The sequence below is a fragment of the Aedes albopictus genome, chromosome 1, assembly GCF_035046485.1.
Source record: "Aedes albopictus strain Foshan chromosome 1, AalbF5, whole genome shotgun sequence".
NCBI lineage: Eukaryota > Metazoa > Arthropoda > Insecta > Diptera > Culicidae > Aedes > Aedes albopictus.
The window spans coordinates 225,491,470-225,502,641 of NC_085136.1; the positions used below are offsets into that span (position 1 = coordinate 225,491,470).

Genomic DNA, 11,172 nt, shown 5'->3' on the forward strand with positions numbered 1-11,172 from the left:
AAGTGCACAAACGTTAGCCAATAAACAGGAGTGTGAAAAGGCAATCCAAGTGTTTTCCTGAATCCGCGAAATAGAAAGGATAAGCGTGCCGACCTTGAGATGTGAGGTCCTAATACAGAGTCTCGTTAGCCGCTGGGAAGGGTCACCTTCTGTGACCCTCTCCTCAGTCAACGGTAGCTGTGGCAACCGCCATTTGTTACACACCTCAAATTTAAGAGATAGCTTTAGTTAACTTCTAATAACACAGACAAACAGACGTAACAGCTTCAACGATTTTCATGGAAATCCATCGCTCAGTTCACACTACCATCACCTGGTGGAAAAGTTGCACGAATCACTGTGTTGTGCCATATCGTCAACAGAAGGCGCTAGTGTGAAACGTCAAACGCATAGAAAAACGATGCGCGCGCCTCTGGTCGTGAAATCCACAACCATAAAAATTTAAAATGATCGTTAAAAGCGTGGTCGATGGAAATTTCGCAAGTGTTACGTCTGTTTGTCTGTGTAATAACTATGAACGAAAACAATAAAAGTTCGATGGAAAATTGGCATTCAAAACTCAAGGGGTAACATCCGTTGGGTCTGCGTGTGCGTTTTTGACAGTAATTCCATGGGAAATATTTTGAACTGCTGTCTCACAAACGTATCTATTGTGTGGAACTCTTAAGCCAAACTGGCATTTTACGAACGGTAATGTTCGCAAATATTACAATAAAATTTGTTATTCGTGAGCAATTTTTGCTATTGAAAAACCATCCTAACAATAAAATGTAAAAAAATGTCTAGAAAAACAATAGAACATTTATTTTTTGATACGCTTTTAAAACATTTTCGAAAACAAAACAAAGTATCCTAATCTTGATCCTAATATTGTTCAACAATGATTTTTCTATTGTTTTTCAATTCAATTTAATCAAACAATCTAATATATAGTAAACTATAATTGATAACAATACAAATATAATTAATTGAATGAGGCTAATTGAATCGTTGTTACAAAACAATACAATAATATTTGTTGTTATTTGTGAGCAATGTTCACTCTTGAAAAACCATATAGTTTATATTTCTCGGTAACATTTTTATCCTGCATTTACAGGTGCTATTGGCCGCCAGAATTGTGAATGCTTTCTGGTAGGGGTCAAACGACCTGAAGTCTGACCTGTGATATGTGGCAGTTACTCGAAAAGACTGATGATAGATCTTAATCGATAGCTGTCAAACAACACATACCAGACGCCAAAGTGTTTGATTCTTACCACCACGCAACTAAAAAACTTAGGAAATTCTTAAGATTTTTGCCATAAATGAACCATGTCAAAATTTGAAATCCGTATCTCAAGGCTAGATAGTTCCTCAAGGGGCTTAAAGTTGTCAAAAATTGTATGGGACTTATTTTTTACCCTACCTTCTATCCAACCCGGGAGCTTCTTGACAGCTGCCGAACAACGTCAGCGTACCTAAAAATTTTGGTCCGGGTGGTACTGTCAGATTCAAAGCGGCAAGCGCTACTTTTGAAAGGGACGAAAACCGACAATAACAAACCGCACAAAAAATATTGAAATATTAAACAGAAACCTTAATTTGCTGTTTCCGCTTTTTTTGTGGTAGATAAATGCAAATTAAGTGCGGCATGATGAATTTGTTTACTAGAAGCGAAACTTATATCTATAAAACGGGTAGAGGCAAAATAGTCGGCTTGCCTAAAATTAATAAGATACCAAGGGCACATGCATTTATGTTACTTTAGTAATGGCTGTCAACGTGCTGCAATATGTGGCATTAATTTGATTTTAGTGGGGCCCTTTTCGACTTTAATATTGCTTCAATGGGGTGTTTAAAGTAATGCAGCATGATATTCACAATTTTAAATATAAATATATAGCAAAATTGATGCACTTATATACGGCTTCGTGGTTACTTGGGTACTTTCAGAATCGTGTACTAGTCTACGACACGGAGGTGGGTCGGAAGTGCTTTCACATAACCTCAGGAGTCCCGCAAGGTTCCATCCTGGGTCCGGTGTTATGGAATGTCATGTACGACGAGGTGTTGAGGTTAGAGTATCCAGTGGGAGTGGTGATTGTCGGATTTGCCGACGACATTACGCTCGAAGTCTATGGTGAAACGATCGAGGAGGTAAAGTTGACTACCAACCACTCGATCAAGGTTGTGGAGGCGTGGATGCGGTCCAGGAAACTGGAGCTGGCTCACCACAAGACAGAGGTGACGGTTGTTAACAACCTGAAGTCGGAGCAGCAGACGGAGATCAGTATAGGAGAGTGTACTATCCTGTCAAAGCGCTCCGTCAAACACTTGGGTGTGATGATCGACGATAAGCTTACCTTCGGTAGCCACGTCGATTATGCCTGTAAAAGAGCCTCCACAGCTATTGCGGCACTGTCCCGGATGATGTCCAATAGCTCTGCGGTGTACGCCAGTAAGCGCAAGCTTCTGGCTAGTGTTGCTACGTCCATACTTAGGTATGGCGGCCCGGCGTCAGCAATCTCTATTCTTTTGCTACATTTTATGCGTTGTCATATATATAGAGCAATGCATGTTACTTTTCTGGCCTGCTTACCCTCACAGAAAATGTTGACGTTTGAGCGATGTCGCTCCGCTCAAACGTCAAATTTTCGGTGAGAGTAAGCAGGCCAGAAAAGTAACATGCATTGCTCTATTCGTTCACGCGTGTATTGAATGTTTGTGTACTTTAAAAGTTGCCCTGTATTGATAACATGTGAATCACTAACACACCGTTTTGTTCTGTTTCTACTCCACGCTTCAGAAGGGTTCCTTCCCGGCACAGTGTACTCTGGCACCGGAAACCTCCAAGGCAAGAAAGCACATCGAGAATTCTCTTGAGCGAGTAATGTGTTCCGATCTACGGTTTTTGAAGCTGTCAATTATCAACGTTTTCTTATTTTTCCGCCTCTTCATAGATGGATGAAATTGCCGCCCTGCCCGCAAGCCCCATTGCCGAATGGCTTGATCGTATGTCTGCAATGGAGAAGAGGATCGAGGAAGTGACCGAGCGTGTCAAGGTACTGGAATTGGTAGCCGTTAATAAAGATAAAAAAAAGTCCCTGCCTTTGCCCGCAAGCCCCATTGCCGAATGGCTTGATTGTATGTCTGCAATGGAGAAGAGGATCGAGGAAGTGACCGAGCGTGTCAAGGTACTGGAATTGGTAGCCGTTAATAAAGATAAAAAAAAACCCCTGCCACGAAAACCGCCGCAGCCGCAGCCCCAGCACCCAAACCTGCCCCAAGACCTGCCCCAGCCGCCGATGAGGAAGACATATACGAGCCGGAGTGGAATATATTTATGCAGCTTGTTATTTTCATAGTTAATAAATTTTTCTAGTGAATGTGTTACCATAGACTAATTCCGGTGTTACCGTTGAATGTGTTTTTTGTTTATGAGTGGAATGGGAGGAGCTGGAGGAGTGAGGATTTTGAGCGGGAGATGGGCATGATTGGATCTACAGCGCGAATTGTAAGGGGACTTGAGTTTGGGATTGCAAAGAAGCCACACGTTTCAGCCCGTGTAAAGAAGTGTAAAGTGCAGCCATTACGAACCCATGCCAGAGTCGAAAGCCGATTGTGACATCTTCCTAGACATATCGCTAAAGGTCTATGGAATTAGTGAGAAGCCTGCCAGTATTGTCGCCCTTCACCCTACGGCGCACGGCGTGCATCTCTATAGGCCATGCATCCCGCCCCCGCCCAAGCGTTGCCACGATAGGCCGATAACCAGGGTTCGACCACCAACCCGGAACCCAGCCGAAAGCAAACAGGCGCACGAGGAGCCGTCCTCTCCGCGGCTCCACACGCCGCGACGACCAACATCACGGAGAAACAAAAGTACCCAAAAGTGAGTTGTTTCCATCCAACTTCGGGGTTGCGTGCGTCAAGCCAATTTTGAGTTGATAGAATCGATGCTTATGTTGGGTTGTTCCCGTTTGCTTCCATGTGAAAAAAAATACTTAAAAGAAAGTTTTTTTCACCCAACCAAAAAATCGATTAGGTTCTATTCACCCAAATTTGAGTACTGTGCAAGACACTCAACGTTGAGTTGACGCACTCGAACTGCAGAAGTTGGGCTATTTCGCTCTTCTTTCTCTGACAACAAAAGAAAGAGCGCATGAAAAGGGAGATGAAAAAGAACTCAAATTTGAATTTAAAAGAACTCAAATTTGAGTTGTTCAGTTTCTCCGTGTGTGCTCCTGCAGGTACGTCCTCTCCTCCCTTTCCACCGACATCGACACCAATGGGCCTGTCAACTTGCGTATTTTGGATTCACCTTCACGTATTGAAAAAGTGTATTTTGCATTTATGGCAGTTTTGACAGCTGGTGTATTACGTGTATTTTTGTATTATTGTGTATTAAATAAAGGCCTTTTCGTATTTTTAGTGTATTATGTATTTTTTGAAGTATTTTTTGTGAATTATTTTTCAAGTATTGAAGTATTTAAATGCATTTTTCTAAGTATTTTTTCGACGTGCGTAATTACGATGCAGTTGTTTGTGAAGTTGACCCCTTGAATGGGCCCCAACCATTGGCGTAGCTAGCTTTTTCTTTTTTCTTACTCACTCTCCTAAACAAACACGAGAACGAGTAGGATGCAAGAGGGGGCCCAGGCCCCCTCTTACATCCCGCTCTTTCTCGTGTTTATCAAAGAGAATGAGTGAGAAAAAAGAAATAGCTAGCTACACCAATGGCCCCAACGATCGAATAAGAAAAATGTAAAACTAATTCCCTTAACACTTATGTGGCCGGCAGGGTACCCGTGTACCTTTTTCGATTTCAAATCACGATATTTTAAATGATTTTTGAGACTAGGAAGTTGAAACTCTGGTAGATCTTAGAGAACTCGTGAATATATATCTATTAATGGGGTTAACCGAATTTTAAAGTGAGAAGGGGCAAGGAGAGAATCTCCTACATTTTTTTTATTACGTGGAATGCCGGCAGGGTACCCGTGTACCCACGAAATTGAAGTGAACATACAGGGGGTGGCCGAAATGTTTGGGATAGGCAACTTTTTTTTCTCTCATAAAAAAGTTCAACAAGCTGTAACTTTTCATAGAATGCATCAAAAATTCTCAAATTTTGACTGTTTGTCAATTTATTATATGTGCATCATTGGTACAAATTTGGGCTCGATTGGTTAATCTTTAGCGAAGCTAGAATAGTTCTCGTAAAACACTATTTTTTAGATAACAAATTTTTGAACTGTCATAGGGTAGCGCACCCAGAAATCGCCCACACCCCAGTTTTCGCCCACGTACTGGATCTTTTTTTATTTTAAATACATTAAATCTGTTTTTGAATGATTAATTCTAATGACAATACATAGTTTTACATTATTCTTAATCAAAAAACTTAAAATTGTAGCATCACATTCTGAAATTGATTCGTAAATCGTATGCTTAGACAAACCATGCTAGACCAAGCCCTCAGCATATGTTAAATCACTAGAAATGCCATACATGAAAATAGGCATAAATGTATATATTGAAAGCAGTCTTGCGAATAATCGCGACCATCACGAGACAATCACTTGAACCGCTTTCTGGAGTCACCGTTCCCAAGGTGATACGAACCAGCTAGCATGTCACGCCTGGAATGATAAACATGTTGTGGGTTCCACCCTTCGCAGCTTTGCAGCGATAGCAGTTGCTGAGTATGCTTCAGGCGGGTTGCGAGAGAATCAATCTCTCTGAGCAACGATGCTTAACGGGCGAAGTGAAAGCGTTTGCCGTAGCCAGGGCAAACTGCGTGGTGCGTTCAATGTGTGCGTTTAAACTGAGCTATACAAAACGAATAGGATTTATGACGTAGTACCGTGCTTGTGATAATACACATGCATAATTTTACATACTGTTGCGCGTGCATCTGCTTGAGGCGACGGAGAGAGTCATGACACTCACATGAGCCGTATCCAAGTCAGGATGATTGTAGCAAAACAAGGGTGACCGGGTGACTATGATGGGATTCTGTCTTTTTGGTGTTAGCGACTGTAGATAGAGCGAATCAGAAACCGCAGAGACAGGGTGATACAAGTTTGGTGTTTATCAGCTTTTTTGTGACTTGTACGCTGATGCTTCGCGACACTGATTGAAAGTGTTTATCGATATATTTTCGTTTATAACGTTGAATATCAATTTAACCTTATATTTTAAAAGCTCTTTTAAACGGAAATCTTGTGATTAAATTCGCGAAATTCCATTCAAACCAGATGGCGAAAACTGGTATGTACTCGAATTAAGACGCTGATCCATAATTCGCCCTGGGCGAATCTTCATATACTGCACTTCTCATACCCGCTGAGCCAGTTTTCGACCCTCTTGGGCGAATTTTACCGAAAAGCTGTTATTTTTATGAAAGCGGTGAGAAGGCCTAAACTTGCTTTATTCTAGTTCAAAATCGTTTATCTGGTAGGTATTTTGATAAGAAGGTGGATTGGATAAAAATCTAAGAGGGGAGGGGATATATTGTTAAGCAATCCCGCATAGAAAAATACCAATTGACATAAAGTCCAAACATGGTTAGTTTTTCTCATGATGTTTATTGTTGAATAATGTAAAATCATATGCTGACGACCATAAATTACAATTTAGGCAAACCATATTAGATAGTGGCAATATGTTATAGTACCCAAGTATTGTTGAGCTATATGTAGATGCAAACTCGTTTGTAATGTAAACTGTTTCGAGAAGGTAGCAAAGTTCTTGGCGTTCATCCAAAATTTGTTATTTTTTGCGATAGAGTCCCGCTACCATGTATTTCTTTGTTTCGTCTGAAGTAAAAAGATCCAATTCCTAATAAGAAAGCATAAATTGAAGCTTGTAATATTCAAATCTGATCGCTTGATGCGCTGGTTATCATGCATTTAACAACATAACAATTTCTGAAACAAAAGTTTGATTCTCGCTCAAAACGTAACGCGTAAAATGTGTCCAATATGATGATGAGAAATATTTCCGCCTTTGGATCATTCTTCTTAACCCTTCAGTAGACGCTTTGCCAAGTGTGCAAACTTTTCCGCACGCATAACCCAGCAGGCCAAAAACGGTCGCAACATTGACAAAACATTGGAAATGTCAAGCGTTTACTTCGATATTTTAGTTTTGCAATTTAAGGGATTAGTAGGCGCTGAAATTGTAAATATTTTTGTCAGATTTTTCCTTCTTTTCTGTTCTTCAGAGTTATTAATAGTGAAAACAGTGACATGATCACTCAAGTTCATCATTCCCTTTTCGGCCAAAAGGCATTCGGCCAAACGGCAATCGGCCAAATTACCCTTTTGGCCAAATGGCGTTCGGGTAAATGACATTCGGTCAAATAGTATGAAACCAGGTCACTGTGTTGTGTAAGAGGCAATAAATGGAGAATGCTACAACTCAAAATTCAGACTACTTCTGATCTAGTACTCGATTGTGTCCTATTTTTGAAAAAAAAAAGCTGCACCGGTTCATTATGATAATTGTTTAATGGAAAACAAATTTCAAATCAAATAAGGCCAAAAATGATATAAACAAAAGATGGAAAATTAACGGAAATAGAAGTAATTCTATCATGTGGGAACCCATGGTACCCATGGCCGGCTATTTTTGGTGTATTTTCTTAACTGGCAACACAATAGATACATCATTTTGACGTCATACATTAATGTTTTAGTTCATCTGCCGATAAATTACATTATCTTAAGCATCAAAACATGTAAAGAATGTTAAAACAATAAGTTCTTAAAGTGGGCGAAAACTGGTTCCAATGGTGGGCGAAAATAGGATCAAGGGGGTCGAAATTGGGGACCTTGAGGTCGTTTTTAATTAAACCATTTATTAAAGATTCACGACATTATTTATAAATTTTTGTCCCATAATAGCAAGAACACATGCGTTTTTACATATTTACCGAAAAAATGTAGTTGACTTGTCCTAGAAGTATGATTTTTAACCTGCGGAAGACAAATTCCCGCATAAACTGGGCGATTTCTGGGTGCGCTACCCTATCTCCAAAACCAGTGAACCGATTCGAACGAAATTTTGAACGTTTATCAGCAATATATTGATACTTGATACGACATCATAAAATATCATAAAATGTAATATTTTCTCAGGACGAATAAAGTTATACCGGTTTGACATTTTCACCCATATAGAGAAAAATAAGTAAAATTTACAATGCCACACAAAAATTACTAAATGTATTCTTCCTTTAATCCATATAGGCTTTCATATATCTAATTAGAGATATCTTGAGAACAGAAGTAGAAAATCTTCGGATATCGAAACTAAAATTTAATGACATTGATTAAAAAAAAATGATTTTTTTCGAGATAAATCCAAAAAGTGTCAATCTATGATAACTTTTTTAAACGTTTAAACAGTTCCTATGTTTTAATAACTTGTGAAGCATTAATATATCGTTGATAAACGTTCAAAATTTCATTCAATTCGGTTCACTGGTTTCTGAGATATGACAGTTCAAAAATAAGCTGTCTGAAAAATAGTGTTTTACGAAAACGGTTCAAGCTTCGCGAAAGATTAACCAATCAAGCTCAAATTTGTACCAATGATGCACATATGATAGGTTGACAAACAGTCAAAATTTGAGAATTTTTTATGCACTCTATGGAAAGTTACAGTATGTTGAACTTTTTTGTGAGAGAAAAAAAAGTTGCCTATCCCAAACATTTTGGCCACCCCCTGTATCTCCGTCAATTTTTCATCGATTTAAAAAATTTTTGGCTCATTCAACTCAGAAACTCATTATCTATTATGAAAATATTCAGATGGACAGATCTGACCACCGTGGTTTTCGGCAAATCCGAAGTTTTGGGAACATGTCCTTATACCATATTGAAACCCACATTGTTGAGGCTAGGATACCTTAAAGTGTTTATGGCCAACCATGGCTCCACGGGAAGCGTGTTTTGAAGTCAGCTTCAAAATCAGCATGTTTTATGATTCTAGGCTGGTCAGATACTATTTGCTGAAGCCATTTTTCAGGATGTTTGGCACCGATGTTGCTACTAACCTACCGAAAATATTGTATAAAAACATGGATCCGGAAATCCGGATTTTCCGGCACCCACGGTAATCGGACCGGTCCAACCAAATATAATCTCGATAGATAATGAGTTTCTGAGTTGAATGAGCTAAACATTTTTTAAATCGGTGGAAAATTCGCGGAGATATGATCATTTCAATTTCGTGGGTACACGGGTACCCTGCCGGCATTCTACGGTTTTTTTTTTGCTGGCCACACAACGGTTAACGACCCGGAATATATGTAGGTTAACTCAACTTTTATCTTTCAATATAAACAGCAAGAGAGTTTCTTCCAAACGGTTAATTTGGTCTCCCCTATTGTTCGCCGTTTGTTCAGTTGGCAGGTATTGTGTAGAGTGGTCCAGTCCTTCCCCGGTGAATGCCGACCCTGAGGAACTTGAGAGTTGAGCTGGCCTGGGCGTACGGACGCCGATACACAGGATGTGTGGAGCGTCCCATCGGTAGTTACAAATATTGTGGTAGTTTAGTGTTAGCCAAGGTGTTAGCATAGACTAATAATAGGTGTTATTTAGTTAAGTAGGCTAAGGCTTTGTCTCAATAGACGATTCCCGTCAATTTTTTTATGTGCTCTACGGATTTCCGACAATTTATTGAGCAAACTTTCCCAAAGAACCCATATGTTTTGAAGCCTCTAACTATTGAAAAAATGTGAAAAACCTGCGAAGTAGCGCTTTAGTCCTATAGTCTCCTATACATTTTTTTTCCCACAAAACCTGATGAACCCCTTGCTCATCTCTGGCTTTCTTGGAGACGAGGAGAATTTTCAATCAGCTGGCTGTCAAATATGACGTTTGATAATCTTTGTTTTGATCTGCTCCCATCCGCTCCGACCCAACCGACAGCCGTAAAACTTCCTTCGGACCGGAAACAATATTGCTTATTGAGTTGTCCAAAAAAAGTCTCACGAAACCTACTGCAAGCCTATCCATATACGTGAGAACAAAAGATGTTTACAAAGTTCTTACAAGAAGATTAACACGGGAAATCTGAACACAAACCACTACCACACAGGAATTTGGATTGGTCAATAGGGTCCTAAAATTAATGATAAAACCCCGTTTTTATTGAATAAAACGATGAACCATGGTATTCTGATCGCAACAGTACTTTTCCCCAACTCGAAAAACGAAAGAATAATGAAAAATTTCGAAATAAGTAAAATGGTAAACAATTCTAGTTTGACATTTGCGGTCGACCTTGACGTGATGGAATTCGACATTTTTTCCACTGGGGTTTAAAAAATGTTCCTATCTGACGTACACGGTAACGAAAATTCACTCAAATCATGAGTTTTAAGCTAGGGCGGGACACAAGATCAAAAATCTTAAAAATATATATTTTCACCCACAATTAATAAAAACATCGAAAAATGAGTAAATATGTATTCTTGGACCATCGTTGTTGGTTTAAACCATGAATCTAGGTAGGGCTTTAGGGCCCTATTGCTTTCAAATGTGGATTTTTCATGCACTTCACTGCCGTCGGACGCATAAATGTCACATGTTACATTTCGACATGTTTGAGGTTTTTGTGCCAAACGTCATATTTTGATACGTAGTTTTGAAATATTTTGTCAACATATGAAATTATAGACAAATGCCAAAGTTTATATTGAAACTTCAAATGCGGTTTTCTCATGTTTTTTTTTTATTGTAACATGTGACATTTATGCGTCCGAGGGCAGTATCAGCTATCACACTATTTCTGTGCTCGGGCACGGTTGCCGAAATCATTTTCCTAAATTCCACATTTCACAAACTTTTTCCACGAGTAGAAAGACCTGGCCACAATGCTCACACTTTGGTGAGAAAAAAAGAGAGAAAATTGAATTGGCGCGTTGTCAGATGGATGAGAATCAAAACAAAATCGAGAAAGATTCCGATGAATCGCACACCACGTGTATAATCTGTGACATTTCTCGACGTCAAAATGCTGTCAGACAGCATGGTTGCACTTATCGTCACACTTTTCAACCGTCACACTTTCATACTGTGCAGTTCGATTTGGTGGGAACGGTGCAATAGAGTGTAATTTACTAAAATAGTTGTCAACCAGGGGGTGCGACACTGTAATCTTTTTGGAATCAATTTA

General features: G+C 39.4%; 1 long non-coding RNA gene across 1 annotated transcript; it reads left to right on the forward strand.

Moving 5' to 3' along the window:
• The first annotated feature begins 2,644 nt into the window (after positions 1 to 2,644).
• On the forward strand, positions 2,645 to 4,425 carry LOC109410088 (uncharacterized). The gene is made up of 2 exons (XR_002130120.3): positions 2,645 to 2,869; positions 2,943 to 4,425. It is a non-coding gene; the product is annotated as an uncharacterized LOC109410088 (long non-coding RNA).
• Positions 4,426 to 11,172: the final 6,747 nt, after the last annotated feature.